General features: G+C 40.0%; 1 protein-coding gene across 1 annotated transcript in view; it reads left to right on the top strand.

Annotated features, from left to right (window-relative positions):
• TSPAN7 (tetraspanin 7) overlaps window positions 1-27,632 on the top strand; it is a 123,779-nt gene that overhangs the window by 23,139 nt on the left and 73,008 nt on the right.

Raw genomic sequence — 27,632 nt, 5'->3', positions numbered from 1 at the left:
CTTTGACAAGTTTACTCACTCAGAGACTTTCATTTTTTTAACATTCCTTTTGGCCTCCAATGACTTGCTCTCTTCCCAAAAGACAGTGTTAAGTATCACCATTATAATGCTCAAACCTTTCATAATTCTTTACAGTTGGATGTTCTGAGGCTGATGGGAGTGGAAGGCGAAAACATCTGGAGAACCAAGGATTCCTCTCCCCTCTTGCCCCGTTTCTTTTGAATAAAGTGAGCCTTGAATGCTGCAGTTGTTTTCCCTTAAGAAGGATTCTTAACTAACAACAGGAACTATTTTCATGAAATACTTTTTAATTTATTTTTTCCACATTTTCAGTTTAATGCCTTTCATATATTTTATTTAATGCCTTAGGGGCTGTGCAGACAGCCCCTAAGGGGCGGCCTCCAGCCACCCCTTTTACGGCCAGATCAGGGCTGCAGCAACCACACACCATGGCCCCGATCTGGCCTTTGCAGGGTGCAAAAAGGAGCCGCAAAAAGTGGCTCGTTTTTGCATCCTGCAAAGGGTGCAATAGCTGTGGCGCTGCGGCTTTACAGTGCTCTTTCGGCACTGCATCATGCAGACGCCATGCCCCGACTCTGCTCCCAACCTGGCTTTTCCTGTTGGTTTGCACAGCCCCTTAGTCAGATCCATTTGATCTTTGTTAAGTACCTTATAAAGGTAAAGGCAAAAATAAAGGTTTTCTCTTGATAAGATTGTCTAGTTGCACCAACTGTAGGGGCCGGTGCTCATCTCCATTATGTGAAGTGGAAGGCTTTCATGGCTGGCATCCATAGTTTTTTGTGGGTTTTTCGGGCTGTGTGGCCATGTTCTAGAAGATTTTCTTCCTGACATTTCGGCAGCATCTGTAGATGGAATCTGAAGATACCAGCCACAGATGCTGGTGAAACGTCAGGAAGAAAATCTTCTAGAACATGGCCACACAGCCCGAAAAACCCACAAAAAACTATCATCTCCATTACTAAGCTGAAGAGTCAGCATTAGCAAAAACAGCTCTGTGATCATGTGGCTTCAAAACGGAGTTGAAAACCATCCTATTCAGAGAAGCCTTCCCAGGCATCGCATAATTGTCGCTTACTATCTGATGTTCTGTTGTTGGCTGTTTATCGATCCATTTCCTGTATTGCTATGTACTGTATATGTATTATCCTACTTGTGAGTATGTATTTTCCCTGGATAATGATTAACCTTCCATTTTGAAGCCAAGCCCTCACTTCAGTCCATCTGCCTTGGTCCAGGCCTCGGAGGTTGAGAGGAACTGCTGGACCTCTTACCCTTTCCCGTCACCACTCCCTTCTCCTTCTGTGTCATGTCTTTTTAGATTGTAAGCCTGAGGGCAGGGAACCATCTAACTAAAAAGATTGCATGTACAGCGCTGTGTAAATTTACAGCGCTTCATAAATAAAGGCTAATAATAATTATAATGTGGCCAGCATGACTGCACAAAACGCGGTTACCTTCCCTATTTATCTAGTTGTACTTTTACATGCTTTCGAACTACTAGGTTGGCAGAAGCTGGGAGTAGTAATGGGAGCTCACTCCATCACGCAGTGCCTGGGCCTCAAACTAATGGCCTGCCAATCTTGCAGTCATCAGTCAGCATTTTAGCCACTGAGCCACCACATCCCTATCAATACTATATATACTGTAAGTGCCTTATAGTGAAATCCTATTCCTGTGTAGTTGAAAGAAGTCCCTCCATGTTCAGTATTGCAGCCTCATACATTTACTTAGGAGTAAGCCTCATTCAATATAGTGTTACTTCAAACTAAGCAAGTATAGTATTGCACTACTAATGTTACATAGACAGTGGCCCCTTGGAATTCACGGGGATCCATTCTGGATTCCCCTGCAAGTTCAAAAACTCACGCATGTTCAAGCCCCATTGGGGTTAATGGTGGTCACTCCTCCATGGATTTTCAAGTCCGTGGATTTCAAGTCTGTGGACTTGGAAGGGCGACTGTAAATAGAAATTTTGTATATAATACATTAGTGTACAGATATGACCCACTTATGAATCCCTGTTTAGAAACACTGTCTTAACTGGAGGCTAAATTTCTCCCTCTATTGTGTGTGTTATCTGTATTATGCCTGAAAAGTGAACTTATCATGAGGTTTTCTTGACAAAATTTGTTTAGAAGGGGTTTGCTGTTGCCATCCTCTGAGAGAGTGTGACTTTCCCAAGGTTGCTCAGTGGGTTTTCATGGCTGAGTGTGGATTTGAATCTTGGTCTCCCAGAACACTCAAAGCACTACATCACTGTCTCTGCCTCCCTAAGAGAGAGGGTATTTTCTGCTTGAAACTTGGGAATGCCTCCTTGTAAAACCTCTGTATGTGTCCATCTCCTAGAAAAGGGTAGAAACCTCCTTTTCCTGTCTGCTTTTCTTGTCAGCTTTCTTTTTTTCTTTTACTGTTGGGTTCATGAAGTTGAAGGTTTTGATGAATGCAGTTATATATTATACACTTTGGGGAACTATATAAGCTGTATTAAAACTTGTAAATAAAGAAATACATATACATTTAAAACAATGGTTTCATGTTTTAAATGGCAGTTGCATTGGAAGGAAATATTTACTGTATTCTGGTTTCTGATTTCCTTTCTCCTCAAAAACTGAGGAAAGATTTGTGCCTCTCATCTCTCAACAGTAAGACTTAGGGGGAAAAGATAGGAGAGAATCTTTCTTTTCTTCTTTCCCGTAGTCAAGAATTGAGAGGAGAGCAGGTAGGGTTAATTTATTCTGTGGACTAAAATCCCTATGCCAGATCTGAAATTCTTTGCAGTTCAGGTTTAGTTTTCAAGCTCTACTAGCATCCGGCAGAAGTAAGGATTAAGGACAGCATGAGGCTTATATTATGAACACCTGACAGTGACAAATGGAAGGAGTGCTGGAGCAGGTCCAGGGGAGATGTGGCCCAGTGAGCTGTTCAGTTTTGCTTTGAATAAGCACAGGGGCAGGAGCACAAAGTATGGGATGAACAGTGTTTCCTTAACTACCTTCAAAAGAAACTTTCCCTACCTAACATATAATCATTGTAACCACTTCAGCTGTCCGGACTTCCATGAGGAGAGAGCTGCCTGCTACACATATCTTTTTCACAGGGGCAATTTCTCAAATTACAGCCTTGGCCTGACTGAAAAATCACCATTTGACACTTCATGCATGTGTTTTCTGCATTTTTCAAGGCTGCATGGTGTTAAACTGCACTCGAAAGGGCGGGCAATAGATGTACAACTTTGAAGCAGAGTATAATTTGCAGGATGCTATTTTTTTAATGGCGATTATAGAATAATAGAACAGGGTGGAAGAAAAGAGTGTCAGCTCAGTGTGTCCCATCAGAAGGAAATTGATTTTTTAGTGGGACTGGTACACCGCAAGAGATGAATAAATATTTAGTCCTATGTTTTCTGGGTATGAGAGCTCTAATGGATTCATAGGTGTCCATCCATTCCTTACCTCTGCCGTTTCCAATTTTCATTTCTTCTTTGCATCTGAATCTGTGGCCATTGTTATAATTATAATCAGCAAATCATGGAGAATTAATTCCTAACGTTTTGTTATTGCATAGGAAAGACCTACTGGTCTGTGATTTGGAATGATGAAACTGGAAAGTATTACACACCCTACTCCTCCTTGTTCTGCTCCTTTTTTGCCCCTTCCATAAAGGTGTTTTGAACTATATTTATATGTGAGGGGTTGGCATGCAAGTGATAGTTTAGTTCTTAGTTTGCTCCAAGTTGGAGGTGCTGCTGAGTGGCCAATATCCCACAGCTATTATTGCACGGACACAAAATAAGATGTGAATTAGGTATTGAGTTTCTCTCTACTAATATTCTGTTGTTGAATCATTCCATAATAGAGTTAAGAGCATGGCTCTCTTTCATTGGTCCTTCTACTCATTGAATTTCTAGGCTGTATGTTCCTTTATTTCTAACAATGGAGGTGCTCTGTGTGTGCTGCCAACAGACTGGCTAATAATGAAAAGGAATGAACAGACTGAGGCACTGAGCTGGATTGAAAACAGCAGTCCACATTTGTATGCACGTCAGGTTGTAAAGTTTTTTTGTAGAAAAGCAGGTGGTAGTCTACAATTTTAAGAAAACAACTCCCCTGCCCCACATCTTCAGTGTGACTGAATTGCCTGAGAAGACAACATATTAATCCTGTTCTGTGACATAACTATTTAATATGGAATATTGGTTTTAATTTGGGTGCAAGAAGAGAAAACACAAATCTCTAACTCCAGTACGATCATAAATATAAAGCAGAGGGAATTAAAGCCTCAAAATAAGTGTGTGTGTGTGTGTGTGTGTGTGTGTGTGTGTTTGTGTTAAATATGAAGTGTTTGGCTCTCTATTATGCTATGCAAATTCATATGCTTGTTTACAGAGTTACCAAGCTTCATTTGGTATATAATGGTTATAAAATGAAGGCCACAATAGGCTTAGGACCCAATCTGTCAATGACATTTGGTGCTTCTGGGACAGCCTCACTAGATTTAATTTTTTGCTCTAGAAAGAATGGTTATGAAGAACTTTGACCAAACTGGATAGTTAGGTCTAGTTCCATAAATTTTTATAGAAGTTTGGAAAATGTTCACATTTTTTGGGCAAGAAAATGCGTATTTGGGGTCTATTTTGCATGAAACTTGTTATGAAACAAATTTTCCTACCAAGTCATACTTCTTTTTTTAATTTAAATCATAAATGAAATCATTGATATCAAGCCTGACAATGCTGATAGATCAACCTGGGTAATGCTGGGTAACTTTTCAGATAGCTAGATATACAAACACACACACACACACACACACACACTAGTATTCCCAAGTTAGAAGCCTGTTAGTTTGTTGAATGTGAAAGTCTTAAATGTTACTAGCATTAGAGGGAAGTGGTAATTTTCAATTCCAAGTCTAACATAAAAGCCTTGGTATATGGCAATTTTTAATAGTTAACCTCTTCCTACATACTTTTATGATAAGTATTGTCTTCCTAGAAATAGCTAATTTTTATATAATTATATTTATCAGTTGACGTTAGTAAGAAAACTATTTGACACTGCAGTTTTTGTTTGTTCACCAGAAAGAGAACTGTGTTAGGCTTAGAAAACTGAGGGAAGACTGCAGGGAATGTAAAACACAAACAAAACATGATCATGCCAGTTGGTCCCTTTCCATCCTTGTGCCTGATGTCCACACTATGAATGGTAAATCTCCATAGTATTGTTAGGTGCATAGAACCTACTGTGTGTACTTTTTAGCAATGTGTTCAGTAGTAATCAAACCTTGAACATTGATAGTTGAACACACAAGTGTTTATGTGCATCGGTCACAATTAATCCACATTTGTTGTTTGATACATGGGCATTGGCTAAGTAGGATGTGTCTAGCTAGCACAATTGTAGCCCTCTGCCATTATTTATAGATATATGGGTGGGGCAGAGGGCTGTGATTGTCCTAGCTGGAGACACCCCACTCAACCAACATATCAGCCGTAAGAATAGAAAGGGAACAACTGACATGATAATGTCTCTTTCCTTTTCTGCATCCTTCTCTCACTTTTCATACCATCACAGCTCTCGTTCTGGTGAATGATGATAGATATAAAGGTTGGAATTTCTTCTTATTGGGAGAAGAGGAATGAGAGAGATGGTGGTGGTATTGATCACTTGCCTGTAAACTGTTGATGACAGTCTTGTTAAACTTTGCTGAGTTTTTCTTTTGCACAGGGATTTATGATGATGAGGTGGAATGCCTATCCCCTATGTGCTTTGAATACAGATCATGCTAATGCATACTTTGTCTTGCATGACAGACAGGTCTGCATTAAGGAGGCGTATTGGTCTTTCTGGGAATATCTGTTCCTTTGAAGCTGATACAGAGTTCTCGAACGATTGTTAATTTATGGGTAGATGCTTAGGAAGTACTTCCACAGTTCATTTGTAGAGGAAGAATGTAGATTTTTGAATCTAAGCAGAATATTTGATGTTAGTGGATTGCTTGAAGGTCCGGAAGATGGCATCTCCAGGGCTGGAAAGTAGAGGTGCAATTTCTGCTAATGTATGGTGAAAATTATACAGTTTCCTAAACATTCCAAGTGAGGATAAAGAAATCCTAGCTTACTTTTCTGGAATCATCAGAAAGCTAAAATGTTCAATCTTGAAAAGATCCAGGTAATTACTGTGTATCTCTGATCAGTAAAATTTTTTCATGGTCTCTGAGATCGGTTGCAGAGCATTGTCCAACATATCAGTGGGCCCTTGATATCCACTGGGATTTGGTCCAGGACTCCCTGTGAATACCAAAACCGTGGATCAGTCCTATTAAACATAATGATGTCCCTTATATAAAATGCCAAAATCAAGGTTTGCTTGTTAGAATTTAATATTTTTAAAATATTTTCAAACCGCAGATGCTAATCCATGAGAAAAAATCTATGGATATGGAGAGCTGACTGTAGTTTGAGGAATAGGCAAGCATCTTTCTACTTAGTTTTGTATTCTACATCTACCTGAGCATTGCTTTGAAAACATTTCTCTTCTGGGAGTTTTGACAAGTGGCTGTTCATTTCTTTAGTGTTAGATACACATTTCTGTTTGAGACTTCACATTTCCAACTTCAACAGCACATTGAGGTTGATTTGCAAGGCTTTGGCCTATGTGATGGCTGCTTCAGAAACTTCTTTTGGGGTAGGGACAGGAGTCTCTTGAGACTGCAGGTGGAGCATAAAGGATTCTGTTATTTGCTTCTAGTTGATGAAGAAGCTGGATGTTATATTCACCAAAAGTTTATTGGAAAAAACTGTCAGAGTTGATCTCATCTTCTCTTTCTAGGGTTGCCATCCCCGAGGACCTCCAAACCGGGGAAAATGTAGGACAAGGTTTTAAAATGTAGGACCTTTTTTAAAAATTTCCTGGCCAGGAAATTTATAAAAAAAGGTCCTACATTTTAAAACCTTGGTCCAAGGCCTCCTGGGGCCTGGGAGACAGCGTCTCCCAGCCCCAGGAGGGCCTTGGAGGACTCCACGATCGCGGAGCCCTTCCAAGGCCTCCCTGGGGCCTGAGAGACAGGGTCTCCCAACCCACAGCCAGGCCTTGGAGGACTCCGTGATCGTGGAGCCACTTCCAGGGCCTCCCTGGGGCCTGGGAGACAGCGTCTCCCAAGCCCCAGCGAGGCCTTGGAGGACTCCGTGATCGCGGAGCCGCCTCCAGGGCCTCGCTGGGGGGGGGGAATCCCGGGGGCGGGGCCAAATCGGGGTGGGACTGTGCGGACCCGCCCCAAACCAGGAAAGTCCCGCCCCCAGGCGGGATATGGCAAGCCTACCTCTTTCTCCCTTACAATTCAGGGTTTGCTCAGCTGTTGGTTTCCACTGACACAAGTTTCAGTATTTTCATTTTCTTGTGTGTTGTTCATGGCTTCAACCTCTGTATTACTATTGGCATTGCTTCTCAGTACCAATTTAAACCTGTCAACACATCTCCATGCAGCACCTTTGATACTGAAGCACATCATATAGACCGGTCTATAGTCATCTTCTTCCTGTGATAAGTCATGGTATTACTGTTTTGGGGTTATAGAATTATATCCGTTAAGTATTTATACTTAAATAAAATCTAAGTAGCACAAGTTTGAAAGCATGTTTGCATTAGTGATAGAACATTGACTTTAACATTGTGTGTGTGTGTGTGTGTGAGAGAGAGAGAGAGAGAGAGAGAGATTTGAATATTATTTCTATTGAAAACAGAACACCTTTTACCCCACACCCAAGAAAATGAGAGAAGGAAAGAAGGAAGGAAGCAGAGGGATAAAATATCAAGTACAAATACTTAAGCAAAAGGTCACCGTGTTGAAATGGATATCTGTGGCACATGGGATTGGCCTTAGTGGCACTGTGTGCTCTAAACTTAATGGTAACGAACACTTGCAAATGCAACATACATTTATGGTATATTTAGTAAAATGCTTTAGTATTTGCTGAATCTAAGACAGAGAGGCCTGTCTATATTAAATCAAATCCCTTGGAGGAAAAGGATAAAAAGCTAACTTTTGGTACATTATATATCATAAAGTAATTTTTGATCCTAAGCAGACTAATCCCAAATTTGCCATGTATTCGATGAATCTGGTGCATGGTGGATTTGATTTAGTGAATAAATTCCTAGATTTCAAATCCAAAGTACAGTCAGCCCTTCTTATACACGGATTTTTTATACACGGATTCAAGCATACACGGTTTGAAAATATTTCAAAACAGTATAAATTTACCTTGATTTTCCATTTTTATAAGGGACACCATTTTGCTATGTCATTATATTTAATGGGACTTGAGCATACACAGATTTTGTTATACACGGGGGATCTTGGAACCAAACCCCAGCGTATAACAAGGGTCCACTGTACATGAATGTGGGTATATTTACATGGACCTTTTTAGTGATTGTACATGACAGAATATAATCACAGCATGGCTAAAATGAGGCCTCATGACTAAATACTGGGGAGTAAGATCTATTGATCTCTATAGTATTTATACCTGAGTGATTGCAAGTGTTAAGAGCACAATTCTATGCCTCTGTACTTAGAAGGAGATCCCATTTACTTCAAGGACCCTTATTCCTAAGTAGAGTTGCACAGAACACAAGCCTGAGTCAAATTAAAATTGACAGATCAAATTAGGCACAACTAATTCAAGGCTCATTGTTTCAGTAGGACTTAATCATGATGGAATTTAGCTGTGATAAGGTCCCGATACTTTAGATTGTGAACTGGAAGGCTTTGAGCACACACACACACCACAAAATTTCTTCCAGTTTTTTTGTTTGCTTCACATCCTCCTTTTTCTTAGACATTTAATTAAAAGACTATACTTAAAGAGTGATCTTTACTGAAGTAGTTGTTAACTGTTGTTATTATGTACTTTCAATCTGAGTCCTTCTTATGGCAGCTCTATTACAGGCTTTTCTGGGCAAGATTTGTTCAGAAGGAAGCTTACTATTCTCCAAGGCACAGATAAAGGGGCTATACAAAGAGCCCGTAAGGGGCGGCTGTAAGTACTGAGTTGGGGATGCCTCAGAAAGGGTGTCATAAGCACTGTGGTGCAGCGTTATAAGGCCCCTTTGGTGCTGCATTAGAGTGGTATCAGCATGGCGTGCACCATGTAAACGGGCGTGTGCCAAAATGGCACCATGGGGGCGGGTTTACGGCATCGAGTGTGCAGATGCTACGCCATGACTCCGCCCACAGGCTGGCACTTTTTGTTGATCTGTATAGGGCCAAAGTTACTTGCTCAAGATGACTCAATAGGTTTCCATGGCTGAATAGATCCTTGTCTCTAGGAGTGCTCCAGTGCTCAAACCCCACTACACCATTGAAATGGAGTTTATGATCTGAGAGCACAGAAATGTCCTGTCAGTAACTGAATAGGAGACCAGCTAAGAATCTTAGGAGCAGTGCCATGAGTTTTGCAATGAAAGAAATGTGGGCTATAAAAATAAATAGTCACTTTACAGAACTGCAGAGAAAAAATGCCACCACTCTTGAAATGACCTTTCTTTTAGAAATGTTGATCCAGCAATATTAATTGCTCCTTACTCCAAATTTGGGGTCAATATAAGTCTTTCTTTTGTCTCCTTGTAGCAAAAGGCAAGTAACTGTGATAATCTTATATAAGATCAGTTTTGTCAGGAATGGTGAAGCTATTATTAGTTTGTCCTCTGTTTGCCATGTGGAGAGAAAGGAACAAAAGATTTCAAGTGTATTTTTGCATGCTAACATTTCTCATTGTGTATATACAGAACCACTAACATTTGCACTGTGACCTTGTACCACATTTTCTTTCTTTTAAAACGGTGCATTGCAAAATGTTGCAACAGCAATTATGACCAGGTGCAATTCACACACATTTCTGTGGATATCAAGTGGGGCATATGGGTATTTCTGCTTTGTAGGTTAAATGACAAGAGTGAGTCACATGCACTCCTTCCCCCTTCTCCTTTTGTTGCCTTTTGGTCTGAAACTGACTCTAGTGCACCATTAAAGCACACAGCTAGGAGATCTATTGCCCATTCCAAACACTTCTGAAAGGTCCATACATTTGGAAAATGATCTGAAGGCAATTTGTATATGTTCGTGTATGTACAAGCATCCTGTTATTTCATCTGTTCACAAGTTACTTTCTTTTAAGAATTTATTGGCTGTCTTCAGTATTAATATTTCCAGGACAGCTAATAATTTTTTAAAAATGTATATGTTGTTGTGTGCCTTCAAGTCATTTCTGACTTATGATGACCCTAAGGCAAATCTATCACAGAGGTTTTTTTAGACAAAATTTGTTCAGAGAGGGTTTGCCTTCATCTTCCTCTGAGGCTGTGAGACTGTGACTTGCCCAAAGTCACCCAGTTGGTTTTAATGGCTGAGCAGGGATTCGAACCCTGCAGAATTGTAGTCCGGTGCTCAAACCACTCTATCAAGGCTGGATAGAGGACAATAAAATCAGAAGAGTAGTTGATGTAATCCATATGAAATGGATTGTATATCATACACACACACCCCTAGGAGCATTACCCATGAAAGCAGAGAGGGCTTGATTAATTTGAGAGGACGGGCAAATCTGAAAGAACATTTGGTTGCACAGGCTTAGGTTAACAACAAACAGAACAGCAAAAGAACTTCAACATCACTCTAAAAGGTGGCTCAGCAGCCACTTTCTAATTTGGGACATAAATTCTTATAGAAACAAGGCTAGGTCATGACACAGTATTTTTCCAATAGGGCATTCTGTCCCAAATTTCAAAAGTAAGACCATCAGGTTGCTGAAGGCAGCCAGTACAGCACTATTGCGGCATCGTCCTCCTCTCCTTCTTCTGGGGAAAAATCTCTGCCTGAATTATTAGTTATCATGATTTTACAGTGAGACCTCTTACTGTACTTAGCCTCCATCTGAAAGTTCTTAGATTTTGACCATGCCATCTTGTTGTTGCATGCCTCCAAGTTATTGCTTACTTATGGAGACATTATGGTGAATCTCTCATAGGGTTTTCTTGGAAAGATTTATCCAGAGGAGGTTTGCCATTGCTTTCTTCTAAAGCTGAGAATGTGGCTTGCCTGAGGTCACCTAGTGAGTTGCCATGATTGAGTGAGAATTTCAACCGTGGTCTGCCAAAGTCGTAGTCCAACACTCAATCTACACTATTATGCTGGCTCTGTCCATCTGACCCACCTACTCAAATCAATCCACTCTTCAGAAAACATTTTAATTTCCTCTCCCCACAAGCAGAATATGGGTGAATACTTATTTTCCAAGTGATTCAAAATATCAGATTAAAATATGGTCTGCTGTTTTTGGTAAAGTTCATATTTTGCATGCAGAAAGTTCAAGAATCAGGCAAAGATCTCACTCTGATTCATAGAATCATAGTATAATAGAGATGAATAACATTACAAATCTTTCACATAGAGTTGAAAGAGATCATCCAGTTCAACTCCCTGCAATGCAGAAATACACAAATCAAAGCACTCCTGACAAATGACTATCCAGTCTCTGTTAAAAAACCTCTGAAGATGGAGACTCCACCATTTTCTGAGGCAGCATGTACCACCGCCAAACAGCTCTTACCATCAGGAAGTTCTTCTTAATGTTTAGGTGGAATCTCTTTTCCTGTAGCTTGAATCCATTGCTCCAGGTACTAGTCTGGAGCAGCAGAAAATAAGCTTGCTCCATTCTCAGTTATGCCATCTCTTCAAATACTTAAACACGGCTATCATGTCACCCCTTACCCTTCTCTTCTCCAGGCTAAACATACCCAATTTCCCAAGCTGCCCCTCATAGGGCATGCTTTCCAGACCTTTAACCATTTTGGTTGCCCTCGTCTGGACAATCTCCAGCTTTTCCACGTTCTTCTGGAATTGTGGTGCCTTGAACTGGACACAATATTCTAGGAGAGTTCTGACCAAAGCAGACGTGCTTTAGATTTTGGATTTTTTTTTTTGTATTATTACTTTCCTCAGTCTAGATACTATACTCCTACTGATGCAGCCTAGAATTGCATTTACTTTCTTAGCTGCTGCATCACATTGCTAACTCATGATTAGTCTGTGGGCCACTACCACGCCTAGATCCCTTTTGCATGTACTGCCATCAAGCCAAGTGTGGCTCTATCAAAAAAAGAGATAGTATCTTCTGAAACTGGAGAGTAAACTGTCAGTACAGGTTGAGTCTCCCTTTTCCAAAATGCCTGGGAACAGAAGGGTTTTAGATTTTGGATTTTTTTGGGCTGCATATATCTAATGTGTTATCATGGAGAAGTGTAAGCATGAAATTCATTTATGTTTTGGCTACACCTTATACACATAGTCTGAAGGTATTTTATGCTCAATATTTAAAATAATTTTGTGCATGAAATAAAGGCACAGGACAGATGGTCCCAAAGTGCCATGCCACCACCAATTCTAGGGTTAGGGATTGCGCACCAACCGCATGGTCTCTAACCCTAGTACAGAGTGGTGGCGGACTAATGGCGAAATCTCGTGTACATGGGCGCTGCCATTTTGACATAAGTGATTCAAAGCATCCGCATGTCACTGCATCGCTTACATTGCAAGTGCATCACTGGCGCGCTCACGACGTTACTCCAGCGCCGTAAAAAGAACCCGGAAACACCGGGTTCTTTTTACTCTGGAGGGATAGCGCATGGTTTGGCGGCTATGTCATCCCTCCGCAGGAAAATGTGCCGCCGGCAGACTGCCCTTTTGGTGTGATCTGTCCCGGGCCACTGTTTGTGTACATTGAACCATCAAAAAGTTGCCTTGAGTCCCATTTGGGGAGAAAGTTGGGATATAAATCCAATAAATAAAAAATAAATTAAAAATTCACTATCTCAATCACGTCTGTGGACAGTTTTGGATTCTGGAATACTTTAGATTTCAGAATTGGGGATAAGGGAGACTCAACCTGTATATATAGTTCAGAGGTGGTCTGTGGCCAGTTCCTGAGCCATTGGCCCCTGGCCCCTAGCAAGTTTCCAGGAGTGAAACAAAGAATTGTAATCAATGGCACTTTGTGTGTGTATGTGGAGGTGGTGGGGATTCTTGTTGGTCTCCAATATTAGACTGCTTTGGAAGCACTGGGACAGATAATTTTGAGGTTGATGAACCATTTATCTGACCATTGACCATTGTCTCCTGAATCACATGAGCATCCTGAGCCTTCTCAATACACTTGTGGTATATGGGAGGATTCATGTTAAATATGATTGGTCTCTCCAGATCCCAGTCCATATCAGGCTTCAAAGGCAAACACCATCAGTTTGAGGTGGCGGGATTGAAACAAAAAACAGACTGGGAGCTAGAAAATTGTTTCTAGAGGAGTGGTCAGTGCAGATATTTATAGTGCTTGAGAACTGTACATATTTCCATAGCCTTAATGCAGTAAGTGTGATTGCCTTTACTGTATCACCTTCAACTCTCTTAATTTTTTGGGCTTGTTTCCAGTTTAGGTAGGGATACAGTATTTGTAACGAGTACCACATGTCAAGCAAGCTATCTTTTTTTCAGTATTTTAAAAACATGCCATATAAATCACTGCTGTGGAATTCTGTTCCTTTTCGTATCATGTGCTGCTATGAGAAAGTCTTAGAATAATGGTTATTTGAAACAAATGTATTGGAAAGGGGAATAAAAAATTGAACAGAAAAATGTAAGTATTAATAATAAAACAAAAATATGTTGATTGTGTCAGGATGGAAAAGCAGCAAGCTTTAGAATACACTGAAATATTAGTACAGTACTCTATATTAGTAGGGCAAATCTATTATTCACCTCATATGGTGTGTTTTGCTAAGATTGTAGTGCCACTAAGAAACAAGAGGGAGGTTGTAATAGGCTTTTGAAAGCCCAGAAGTATAATTAAAAAAAAACAAAATAATCTAGAGGGACAAAAACCACAAAAATGACCAAATGCTCTTATTAGAGTGAAAATGGAAAATAAAAAGGAAGGAGAGGAGAAAATGAAATGCTTCACATGGAGGGAATGTCTGCTGGAAGCCTGAAAGTGAGTGCACATTTTAAAAGAAAGGATATACTGCAGAATTGTTGCAGGCTCCATTTTTTTAGAGTTTATTTTGAAATTTAACATATAAATTCTTTCCAAAGTCCACACAGTGGGCCTGCTTAAAATCTCAATGTAGTGCAAGTTTCATCCCACAGAGAGAAAATAAAGTGTAATTTAGGCTGTGCTCTATTTATTGATATGTAGTCTCTCCCAAATCCTGCAGCTACATTCCCCTATTCTTCTCAGAAATGGATCAAAATGGATTGGATTTTACTTTCTGTCCGTCTTGAAGCTGTGAAGGAAAACCCAAGATTCCCAGGATTGCTGAGATTCCCAAGATTTTGGCATTTTCAAAATTTTCCTATTTTATGATTGTAAATTTTTGTTGCTGGTGGTGTTTTTTTGCTAGCATAAATGATTCCTTCTTCTTCTACAATTCAGGTCCACACACACAGAAGAGATCAAACACAAATTACAGGCTGCGTTTCTCTGTCTCTTGAATGCAAGTGGAGGAATGCTTGCAGCAATTCTCCTCTTCTTGATCTTACTTTCTTTTGTTTTCCTGGGGACCCTGTACCTCTTTCCCAATTTAAATAAAATACTGTTTATGTGGAGAGAGGGTTGATTTTCCCCAGTACAGCTGTACTGTTATTGGAGTCCTTAAAGAAAGACCTGTCAGGGAGGAAGATGGGTGAGAGGAGAAAGTCACCCTGCCACCATTGCTGGTATAATAATTGGTCATAAAGAAGGTCTGTCTTGTTTTTAGGATTGGCTCCTCTTACAATTGCCCAGAGTTTATAAGGTTTTAACAATGAGAGTTGTCATAGCAATCAGTGGTTTAAAATAGTTAATTGGTAAATATATTGTCTTTTTTGCTTTTCCATATGTGATAACCTAAAAAACATACAAACTAAACTCTATTGTATATTGAATATATTATAAAATAAGTGCAGGATGTTGACAAACTCAAGACAGTGAAATGAACTCCTGTGTAATTTATTTGCAAACATCATGGTCATTTGATTTTTCCTTCTAGCAACAGAGAATAACAGAATTAATTTAATACTGTACAAAGCAAGAAGTTCCATATCTTGTTGGATTGAAACTGCCATCATATCTAGCCAGGATAGTCAACAACAGCTGGAGTGCTCCAGTTCACCCACTCTTGATTTATACTGTATAATTCTAGATGGGTAACAATGTTAGTCTCTTGCAGCAAAGACTCTTGATTCTGCAGATTATAGTAGAATTTAGGTTAATTTAAATAGAAAATTCACCCCATATGTTTTTAGCATACTGATAACTAAATCATGAATATGAAACTGACGATAATTTGTATGCCGTGTGTTGGTGCTGAGATAGCTTTTGTAATAAAATGTCAGTTGGTACATATCTTTTTAGCTGACCCCAAAGCAAAATGCTAATTGAGACTGCATATTCAGAGTGCCATCTTCAAAGTGGTCTGTCAGTCTAAATCGAAACAAGGTGATTGGAGCTTGTGCTACCACAGTACATTGAAAGCTGGGCTGCTAATATTTTACCAAATTTGACAAAAAAGGGTGTAGTTAACATTGACATTGTATTCCAAAAGAATTCCAGCCATAAGATGAGAGCATAAGGCTTAGAAACCTTTTTTTAAAAAATGTGGCTTTGATTCCCAAGATAATATAATAATAAAGATTTATTTATAGCCCGCCCAATCATGAAGAATCTGGGTGGGTTACAGCAATAAAATACATCAAATTACAATAGAGTTAAAAAAAGATGACACTACCAGATTTCATTTGTATGTAGCCAGCATGTGAAGTTGGGAAATACACACCAATTTATAAAGGTTTATCCATAAACATAGAACTTTACTGCATTGGCCCTGGAACAGGCCTGAGGTGTTCCAAAAAAGAATTTTCTGGGAATGCTCGGCAGCGGGGAACAGATTTTACTCCACAGCGAGAACGCTGCTGCTGCCTCTGAGCATCCCCATCCCGTTCTGAATGTGTTCCCCAGGGGGCAATTTTTGGGAATGCTTAAGTTGTTAAAAACAACTAAGGGCATTAGTGCAGAGCCAAAAAGTCACTATAAACAGCTCCCCAAAAAGAATGGAATAAGTGGATGTTGGATCCCACAACTGGCAAAACCATGGAATTACAGTGCGCCCGCGTCATACGCAGACGCACCATATGCAGCTTTCAGCATATGCTGAAAGCTGCCAGGGAGCCTGCGGGAGCACATGGGGTGTAAGGGGCAGCACATCCCATTAAGAATAATGGGGCGTGCACACGTGGTGCGTGCGCTGCTGCACCATGCACGAGCCCTATTATTTTCAATGGAGCTCGAGCATATGTGGGGTTTTTTTTACGTGGAGGTGTGTGGTTCCGGAACGGATCCCCTGCATAAAAATGGGCACACTGTATATCTTAAGAAGTCACACTTCTATAGACCAGTCTGGAAGAGCTCTATATGGGTACACCCTAGAAGTCAGTTGGGAATGATCACTAATTCAGAGCATTCTGGCTTGATTTGGATCTAGGATTGTCATGACAGATCATGCTAGATGTTTTGCTTTGTTTTTGAGGTCAAACTTCTTTGACTTCCATTTAGTTCCCCCTTCAGTTTAATGCTCTGGCTTCGGCTTTTGTATGTGTAACATCTTAGGATCCCCGTATTCAGGAATGGCTTTCTTTCATATATGTGAGTTCTGCACTCACTTTCTGAGGCTCACCTACTCATAGTGCCTTTGCCAACAGCAGTGGGGACAACTGAGAGGGTCTTTTCAGTTACATACTCCACCTGAACTATGGGATAACCTCTCAAAATGTTAAACAGGTTGTTGTGATTTCAAATTGTTACTTTTGTATTTTGCTGATGTATTGTTTTAATTCTGCTATTAAAAGCATTTCAAAATTAGTTTTTTAAAATATTGATTTTATCTGGCAGAACTATTGTTAGTTGAACTCTGGATATTTATTTTTAGTGTGCAAATTTATTTATTAAATTTGTTTGGTGTTCTAATTTCAGTGCTGTTTATTTTCTGCTGCTATGATACTGCTTTTTATTTATTTGTTGTGATTTTAAAAATTAGCAACCGTCCTTGATTTTGATTTTACCATAATAATAATAATAATAATAATAATAATAATAATAATAATATGTTTTATTTGTATACCGCTTTTCCTACGATCAAAGCGGTTTACAGCAGACATATGGATATACAACAAAACAAAGCAAATAACAAGTTCAATACAGGCATAGCAATAATACAAAATCCATATTACAATAGTACAGTTAAAATACATTTAACAACTACCATATGAAGTTGGTTATAAATACTAATTAATAATTAATAATTTGTTTTATTTATATACCGCTATTCCAAAGATCATAGCGGTGAACAGCAAGTAAGCTAATTAGCAAGTAAGCTAATTTGCCCCCAACAGTCTGGGTACTCATTTTAGCGACCTCGGAAGGATGCAAGCCTGAGTCGAGCTTGGGCCCTTTTGCTGGTCTTGAACTCGCAACCTTGTGGTCTTGAGTGAATGGCTGCAGTACAGGCATTTAACCACTGCGCCACCAGGGCTAAAGGAAACATTATATTTTACTTAATTGAAATATGTAAAGAAAAATAACAATTTTTCATGCAAATATTGTGTGCCACTATTGTAGCTAATAGGTGACAACAAAAAGGAAAGTTATTCATTATAAAGTTATTATTTCAGTCTCTGTTTTTCCTCTCAAAGTGAAATTCTTCACTCTTGTAACTGTTGAGACTTAATGTAGAAGTCTTAGGGTTAATTTGGTCATGATTGTGATTATTTGGAGGTTTAATTTGGAAATAGTCTTTCTCTGTGGATAATTTACTCTTATCATCCATAAGCACGTCTTGTCATTATAGTGTTGCCAGAAAACTAATATGTATGCTGGCAAGGACATATGAAACAGGCCCATTTCAAGGGTAAACAACTTGTGTAACAACTTGGTTCTTCTGGGAAGAATGTGGAGATGTAGTATCCAATATCTATAGACAGAGAAACATTAGTTGCCACTTTGGAAATGCATGTTACGTACTTGAAAGGAGATAGGTTGTCTCTTTGATTTATTTTCTCTGCAGTGCTAAGTAATTAAGTGGCACTTGTGAAATTGAATCAGATAAAAGCCATTTGGTTTTGGAAGCCTGTTGATGAATGTGTAGTTTAGCTGTCTGTCTCCACATAAGCCCTACAACAGTTTCGATTCAGGCTCTTGGTAATGGAATGCTTTCTATAATCAACCGCTTGGAGTTTGATAGAATGGACAACTGGCAGTTCCAGTGGCAGTGAGGCCATGAAGCCATTCTAAGTTTTCGTCTGAATGCCAAGCTAGCTGCCCCAATTTTTGGGACAGGATTCTGCTCCTTTAATGTTCAGATGAATACCTGTGGCAGATAAACCAACCCACTCAGACTGGAGCCACCAGCTCCTGAAGTCCATGCTTGTAAGGTGGAAGGAACTACTTCACATGAGGATGTATTATGGTAGTGATTCCCAAGTTTTGGTCCTCCAGATATTTTGGAACTTAGCTCCCAGAATTCCTGACTGTTCACCAAGATGGCCAGGGCTTCTAGGAGTTGAAGTCCAAAACACATGGAGGACCAAAGTTTGGGAACTACTGCGTATTGTCATATCATGGCTGTAAAACTGAGTGCATCGTACCAGTTACATTAGTGGAACTTGAACGCCCAACTATTCATTGTGTCCTTGCACAACACCTTTATAGTTTTAAGCGGGGAACCACAAAACATTACAGTTAGTGAGGAAGAGTATCAAACAGAAATTATTCCCTCCCCTTCCCCCAGCCAGTCCTCAGTAATATTTGCTTCCCATCAGGACTGGGCCAAGGCATTGAGCTGCCAGAGTCAGTGGCAAATGACGACCATGCAAACAAGGTAGTGCCAAGGACGTTATTTTGAGCTGAGGCAGAAAATCTGACAAACTCTTTATCTATAGCAAAACAACAACAACAACAACAACAACAACAAGAATGAAACAGGTAATAATTTGCTGTCTTTTCATGACATGCAGAATCCACTGTTTGAGGTTGCAGCTTCACTCTCGGTGGAGCAGGCCCTAATTTTCATAACATCTGAGGGGAAGATCCATGGGAAGCAGTGGCTTGCTTCTTCCACTCCTTGCTTTCCCCATATCTTTTAATAGACAGGGCAGAGGGAAGGAAGGAGAGTTTTCTTGTATCTGCTGATTGGGAGAAATGGATGACAGAATGTAGAGAAATGAACCAAGGATGGAAGCAGGCATGGGAGGTACTTCTTAGGGCCAAGAGCTCCCACACATTACCTGTCTCTCTCCTCCAAACACTAAATCTCAGCTGTTGGGACAAGTATACTTTTGCATTTGCTCCAGCATTTCATCTTTGGTTGTTGTTTCTTTATAGGATGGTTTTAATTTAATTTTATAATACACTTATAAAAGGGGGATTAAAACAATTAGACATAGAGAATTAGACTACTGCCAAATTCTTGTTTACATTTTACATCAAAAAAAGATCAAATATACTGTGTAACATACCATGAGTAATACTTGTTAGCTAGGTGAATTTAATTTTAAATTGCAAAAGTATGCAATTTAATGTAGAGGCTATTTATTAAACATGGGCAAAGTTCATGAATGTCAAGAACAGGGCCTTTTGTTTGTGAAATTACCAAGGTATTTAAAGCTTGATATTTGCAGATATATGAAGATATCCCAGTTGTTGAAATCAGTCCCCAAAGTTTGCTTTTTTCATTAATTTATCACTCTAATGCAGAAGAGTGGTTTTATGCATGGAGAGAAAGAAGCTCAAATCTAGTTATTGAATAAGCAGGAAGGATACGGTTCTTAGAGGCACACCAAGCAATGCAAAAAATGTTCTCCAGAAATTGCTAAGTAATTGGTATAAGCATACTTAAGGTTCAGAGGTTACTGGTAGTACAGTGTACAGTTGAGGACAAGTATCCATGTTTCTGAATCAGCCACCTGGAGCCAACCTGAAGACATTGTGGCAAAATAGGTCTGCTTTAATGGAAAATCTTATTAAGAAGCAAGCCTGATTGTTTCAGGGTATGCTAGAAATTAAACATAATGCACTTGTAGATACAACCGACAATTTTCGAGAAGGTTATAAATATTGAGAGAAATTGCAAAAGATAACTTTAATGCTTGGTCTCTTAAGTTCATCATAGAATCATAGAGTTGGAAGAAACCTCAAAGGCCATCTAGTCCAACTCCATGCCATGCAGGAATATACAATCAAAGCACCCACAACAGATGGCCAACCAGCCTCTGTTTAAAAACCTCCAAAGGAGACTCCACCACTCTGAGGGAGTGTGTTCCACTGTCGAACAGTTCTTACTGTCAGGAAGTTCTTTCTAATGTTGAGGTGGAATCTCTTTTCCTCTAGTTTGAATCCGTTGTTACAAGTCCTACTCTCTGGAGTGACAGAAAACAAGCTTGCTCCACACTCAATGTGATACCCTTCAAATACTTAAAACAGGGCTATCATATCACCTCTTAACCTTCTCTTCTCCAGGCTGAACATACCCAGCTCCCTAAGTTACTCCTCATAGGGCATGGTTTCCAGACCTTTAACCATTTTGGTTGCCCTCCTCTGATCACACTTCAGCTTGTCAACATCCTTTTTGAGTTGTGGTGCTGAGAACAGTATTCCAGGTGAACCTTGACCAAAGCAGAATACAGTGGTACTATTATTTCCTTTTATTTAGTCACTATACTTATATTGATGCAGCCTAAAATCACATTGGCTTTTTTAGCTGCCACATCACACTGTTGACTCATGTTCAATGTATGGTCTACTAGGACTCTTAGATCCCTTTCACATGTAGTCTTGTTAAGCCAGATGTTCCCCATCCTGTAACTGTACATTTCATTATTTCTGCCTAAGTTTAGTCCCTAACATTTCTCTCTGTTGAAAATGATTTTGTTAGTTTTGGCCCAGCTTTCTGATCTATTAAGGTCATTTTTAATTTTGATCCTTTCATCTAGGGTATTAGTTACCCTTCCTAATTTAGTGTCATCTGCAAATTTGATAAGCATGAAAAATTTTTCATTCAAGCCATTGATAAAGAGGTTGGATAGCACTGGGCCCAGGACAGAACCCTGTGGGACCCCCACTGGTCACTTCTTTCCAAGATGAAGAGGAGCCATTGCTGAGCCCCCTTTGAGTTCAGTCGGTCAACCAATTACTAATCCACCTAATAGTTGCATTATCTAGCCCACATTTTACTAGTTTGTTTGCAAGAATGTCATGGGGAACCTTGTCAAAGGGCTTACTGAAATCAAGATATGCTATATCTACAGCATTCTCTTCATCTAACAAAGTGGTAATTTTATACAAAACAAAACAAAAACAGATCAGATTAGTCTGGCATGGCTTGTTTGTCAGAAACCCATGTTGACTTTTTGTGATTATGGCATTCCCTTCTAAATGTTCACAGACTCTCTGTTCAGTAATTTGCTCTAGAATCTTTCCTGGTGTGGATGTCAAACTAAGCGATAATTTTTGGAATCCTCTTTTTTCCCCTCTTTGAAGATGGGGACAACGTTTGCCCTCTTCCAGTCTGCTGGGACCACTCCTGTTCTCCAAGAGTTCTCAAAGATTATTGCCAGTGGCTCTGAGATTACATTTGCCAGCTCTTTTAAAACCCTTGGATGTAGTTATCTGGCCCCGGAGACTTAAATTCATTTAGATTAGCCAGATATTCATGTACTGCCTCTTTACTTATTTTGTTCTACGTTTCCCCTATTGTGTCCTCTGCTCCATTTCCCTCAGTTTGAGCACCCTTTCCCTTTCGTGAGAAAACAGACAAAGAAGGTGTTGAGTAGTTCTGTCTTTCTCTGTCCTCTGTTAGCATTTTGCTACCTTCTCCACGCAAGTGGCCCTACCATTTCCTTCTTCTTCCTTTTGCTGTGGACATACCACCCCAAAGCCCTTTTTATTGTTCTTAACCTCTCTCATTCTGCGCTTTAGCTTTTCTGACTGTACCCCTACATGTGCTAGCTTTTTGTTTAAATTCCTCTTTGATGATTTCTCTCTTTTTCCATTTTTTATAGATGTCCCATTTAAAACTATGGCCCCATACAGACAGGCCAAAATAAAGCTGCTTCGCGTCACTTTGGAAGTATGCTGTTTAAATGATGCATGCGTACTAAGAGTCCAGAAGCCACGCCAAAGCCATGATCCAGTCCTAAGGACTGGAGCACAGCTTTGGAGCGGCTTCCAGACTCTTAGTAGGCATGCATCATTTAAACAGCATACCTCCAAAGTGACTCGAAGCAGCTTTATTTTGGCCTGTCTGTATGGGGCCTTAGTTCCATTAAAGCTCTTTAGTCATCCATCCAGGTTTTTTGAGATAGCTCCTATTTTTTCTCCTTGTTGGAACAGTTTGAAATTGTGCCTTCAGTATTTCCCTTTTGAGAAACTCCCATCCATCCTGAACTGCCTTCTCTCATCTAGAAAGTCCCTATTTTAACTGAATTATAGAAGCAGCTTTTGCTTCACTGATCAAATTTTTTCTGCTTCAGAAACAACAAAATTGGTCCTACTTTTAAAGGGGGATTTTTCATAAACAGTGTCTATGAAGCAGAAAACTGGTTTTGCTGTGTTCACATATAGTGAATGTTTGTGTAATGCTAGTTTAGTGGCATACTGCATAAAATCATGGCCTCACATGCTGCTCTCTCCTTTCTCTTTGGCACAGCTGTGAGGAGGACTTTGTAATTTTTTGTGTCTATTCTTTGCTGTTAAGTAAACCAGACAAACTGCAGTTAAGTATAGTAGAGGAAACAGGCCAACTTCAAACCTATGTTAACAAATCTGGCTTGTATTAAGTAACCATGGTAATGGATAGCCACAGTAGAGAGTCTAGATGTAATGACCAACTGTGGTTAGTCTATAATGGAATAAGAAGCTTCTGATATTCTGACAGCTCTATCAGAACAGGAAAGGGTAGAAGTGAGCCTGAGGCTTCTTGCAGCTTGCCTTCATAACACTAAATTGGTCCACAATGTTAAGCACAGGCAAGGACTTTGTGACAAGATATTAAATCTGAGTTAAAAGGGAAAGGTTAACATGATAAACTAGCAGAGAAGATCATATATAGTATATAAAAATAAGTAATAAAGATGATGGCCTCTTTTGCCAACAAAGGTTGTGTGCTCACATCTTTTTGAGTGATAGCTTGTAAGTTTATGTCATGAATGTTTGTCAAATATGAAAAGTACTACAGAAAATTGTTTGTAAATACTGTGGTATCTCAGCATAAAATCATGTCTTAAATCCATTTGCTGGTCTCAACTAAAATAGACTCACTGAATCAGTGCAACTCGCCTAGGTATAGATTTACCAATTTCCACTGATTGAGTGAATCATTGTTAGCTGGGACTAATGGCTGGATGTAGGCCAAATATTAGACTGCTGGTAAACATGTTGATAGTAGAGCTTGGAAAGGTTCTTGGTTAGTAGTCATATCTTTGACTCAAGAAGAAAGTAGTGGTGGTAAACATTCAAAATTTTCTTTTCTCCTTTAATAAAAATGGTACAGATTTGCTGGTCAGCTCAGAGATAACAGCATTTGTGGTGAGCCTGGGAATTAAGGATGGGCTTTCAGCTTTCTTTCTTAAAAGGGGTTATTTGCTTTGATATTAACAATGGCTTCCCATCCATTCTAGCTCTCTTCCTGCCTATCTTGCCCCTGGCTGAATAAAATGAGAATGGGAACAGCGCACATAAAACAGTCACTGAAAGCACCTGTTCTTGTCACAGCTGTAGTAGTGCAGAGCAGAGGCTGCTGTTCTAGCTTGAGGGGCTTGACATTTTATGTGATTACAGCAGCAAGCCAAGAATAAAGTCCCATTAATATTCAAGACATCTTAGTTGTGCTGTTTTCCACAAATGAGTGTGTTCTGTCCTTTTGGAATGATAAGAGGGAATAGATAGCTCCTGGGCTACTGGAAGTCAAGACCATTAAAACCTAAAGCTGACTTTTTTTCCTGTCGCTTAGCCTGGCATTGTTAATGAGAGAGGAAAGCAGGCTTAATTACATTTGACAGAGATTTTTTGATATAATTGTGTAGAATACATTATCTGTTCTTGTTTACTGCCTCGTGAACAAATCTGACGCAGCAGTCATATGTTCTCAGAACTACCAGAGCAAACTAGAATATTGTAAAAACATTATGTGACATATTTCCAAATCTACAGGTAATGGAGAGATATAATGCAATACTCCCATCCTGGCAAACACCAGATGGTAGACCATAATGCCCATCAACCCCAGTCAGCATATATCACAGCGTGTTTCTTCAGTCAGTGGCTCACAGCTATATGTAAGGGCTGTCTTCATTGAAGAGTATTATATAAGTACTCATAAATGATATGTAATTTCTGCATTTGACCACTTTTTTTGTTCATGCAGGCCACTGAATATTGAACATGTGTGTGTGAATATATCTTTAGTTTGTATGCTTAGGCAGTCTTTTCTGTTACAATTACCTTTTTTTAAAAAAAAAAAGCCTGATACAGCATTAGGTGATTAATGAGACCTTTCTTAGAAGATATCCCAAAGTGAAGAGTCAGGCAGCTTGGGTGGGCAGGGCAGGGAATTAGTGACAATGTGTAGCTTGTTTTGTTTGCCCTGGTTCAGCAGAACATCACCAAAATGTGTTGTCACTTTGGAGGCGACAAAACAGCTGGCAGGAGGGGCGCATAAGGCCTGTAGCCAGCATGTTACTTACCCCTTTCACCTTTTTTGCTATTTTTGATTACAGCTTTTGATTGCTATTTCTAATTGTTCCAATAGGCTTTTCTGTTGGGCTCATGGTGATCTGGTTTGTTTTTTCACATAGTGCAAGGCCAGCAATGGCATTCTACATCATAGGGCATCAGCCAAGATCTGCACTTGCCAAGGTCTGTGCTGCAACACTGCCAACTCTTGCAACCTGTAGGTCCTGCTCCTCCCTGTTCTGCTGCTAATTCACATGTCTCCTCCAAGCAAGTGTGAAATTGGGAATTAAGGAGCATGCCTTTTCCTGCTGAACAGTTTTCAAAACAATGAAAGCAATATCCAGTGTTTAAACAACCTCTGCCCAGTGACAAATTATAAAGATAATTAATAGGCCTATGGCTGATATATTTAAAAAATGGTCCATCACATACTATAAAATGTGTGGCAGTAGAGAAATGTCTGGTGCAAAGAGATGTATATTTGGGGCCAAGTAGGTATAGCTGGAGAGAGTATTCTGTAGGTAGAGGGAAGGACCAAACAGGTCCTCTCCCTTGTTTTAGTTTATTAAATAGAGATATATGTTACTTGCTGTGACAAGTTTGCCATGCACTTCAAGACGTAAGTTGCTCATATCTTCTCAGAACCCGATGCCATGGTTATCAAAATCTGCAGAATTGTCCAGTGCACCATTTGATCAAGTTCTTTTCTGGATAAGTTTCAATAAGTGCAAACTCTTGGTATGCTTCCATTAGTCCATGGTGCCACATGTAAGCTTGATTCTTGCTCATTGTGGCTGATAAAATCTAGGAGAGGTAGATTGGTTAGGTGGGTCTGGGAAGTAGTAAATGCCTCACAGTGCCAGGGGAAGGTGCCTGCTACCTTGAGTGAGGCAGTAGTGCACCGTCTCCTGAAAAAGATCTTTGTGGACCCAGGGATACATGACAAATACCATCCCATTGCTAATATCCCCCAGTGGCTGGACAATTTCATACATTCTTGGAAGACTAGACCCATTTCAGCCTTTCTAGCCTAGGCACAGCACTGACTCAGTCTTAGCAGCTCTGACTGAAGACCTACCCTATTCCAAATGAAAGACAGTGAGTGCTACCCTGTCAATCATTTTGAATCTTTCAATGGCTTTTGATGCCATTGATCATGTTATCTTACTGGACCAGCTTTGTCAGATGGGAGTAGGAGGCACTATGTTACAATGGTTCTATTCCTACCTGCAGGGTCAGCTCCAAAAAATAGCAGTGAGAGATTCCTCTTCAGCCCTATAGCATTCAGATGTGGGGTGCCACAGTATTCCATTGTTCCTCATGCTGTTCAATATTTATATGAAGCCAATGAGGAAGCTCATAAGGATCTTGGGGGTGGGATGCCAGCAGTATACTGATGACACCCAGCTCTACTTCCCTATGTCTTGGGAGTTGGCTAGTGCTACACAGGAACAGGGTCCATGCCTGGAAGGACCAATTTTCTGAATGAGGCCTACAAACTGAATTGATTCAGATAAGATGGAGGCTCTGTGGATTGGTGGTTCTCAGTTTCAAGAATTGAGTATTTAAACTATTCTGGATGGGGTTGCATCCCCATTGAAGGAACAGATGCATAGTCTGGGAATGTGCCTCAATTTTGTCATCGGGGCCCCAAGTGGATTCCATGGCAGGAAGTGCTTGGCACCCGCTCAGACTGATCTGTCAGCTATGGCCCTTCCAGGACAGGAATAATTTAGTTACAATAATCCATATATTGGTAATTTTTCAATAAGACTACTGCAATACATTCTATGTGGGGCTGCCCTGGAAGATGACTTGGAAGCTATAACTTGTGCAAAATGCAGCAGCAAGATTGTTGACTGGAATACCACATATAGACATACAGTAGGCCCTCCATATCCATCAATTCTTTATCCATGGAGTCAAACATCCACAACTTGACAGCATTTTTAAAACTCTATAAATTCTAAATAGCAAACCTTGATTTTGCCATTTTACTGTATATAAAGGACACCATTTTACTATGTTATTTCATTTAATAGGACTTGAACATCCATGGATTTTGGTATCCACAAGGGGCCCTGGAACCAAATCCCAGTGGATAACAAGGGCTCACTGTATAACACTGGTCTTAAAGAATCTGGTCTGGCTGTCAGTTTGCTTCCAGTTTGAATTCATGGTGCTGCTGCTGATATTTAAAGCCCCAAATCAGGGGTAGGCAATCTTTTTGAGCCGGGGGCCGGGTTGCTGTCCCTCAGACAACTGGGGGGCCAAAGCCAAAAAATTAAAAATTTAAAAATTTTTTTAAAATTAAATATATAAATAAACCAGGACAAATGTAGGACAAAATTTTCAAATGGAAGACACTTTTTTTTAAAAAAAATGAAGGACATGCGAAAAAATTTGCTGATTTTTAAAAAAATGTTAATATAAATGCATGTTTCTGAGGCTTCTATAGACAATTGCCCCCCAAAGGCCTCGGCGGCAATCGGCGGCAGGACTGGGCTGGGGCCGGTCTCAAGGCCTTGCCGGGCCGCATCCGGCCCGCGGGCCGCAGGTTGCCTACCCCTGCCCCAAATAGTTTGGGACCTTGAAAGATGAAGAATTGGCTTTCTATATATGTACCTGCCTGACAATTGAGGTCTGGAGGAGTGGCCCTCCTCTGTGTCCCACCAGTGAGGGCATACAAATTTGGAGGACACTACTTGCAAAATGCCGTCTCTTTGGACATCCAACTAGTGCCAGCTCTGACTTCTTTCCAATGCCAAGCCAAAACATTTTTTTTAAATTAAAGCTTTCAAAG

This window comes from Sceloporus undulatus, chromosome 3, assembly GCF_019175285.1.
Source record: "Sceloporus undulatus isolate JIND9_A2432 ecotype Alabama chromosome 3, SceUnd_v1.1, whole genome shotgun sequence".
NCBI classification, from domain to species: domain Eukaryota; kingdom Metazoa; phylum Chordata; class Lepidosauria; order Squamata; family Phrynosomatidae; genus Sceloporus; species Sceloporus undulatus.
The sequence above is the reverse complement of the archived record's forward strand: the minus strand, read 5'-3'. Positions and strand labels throughout refer to the sequence as shown.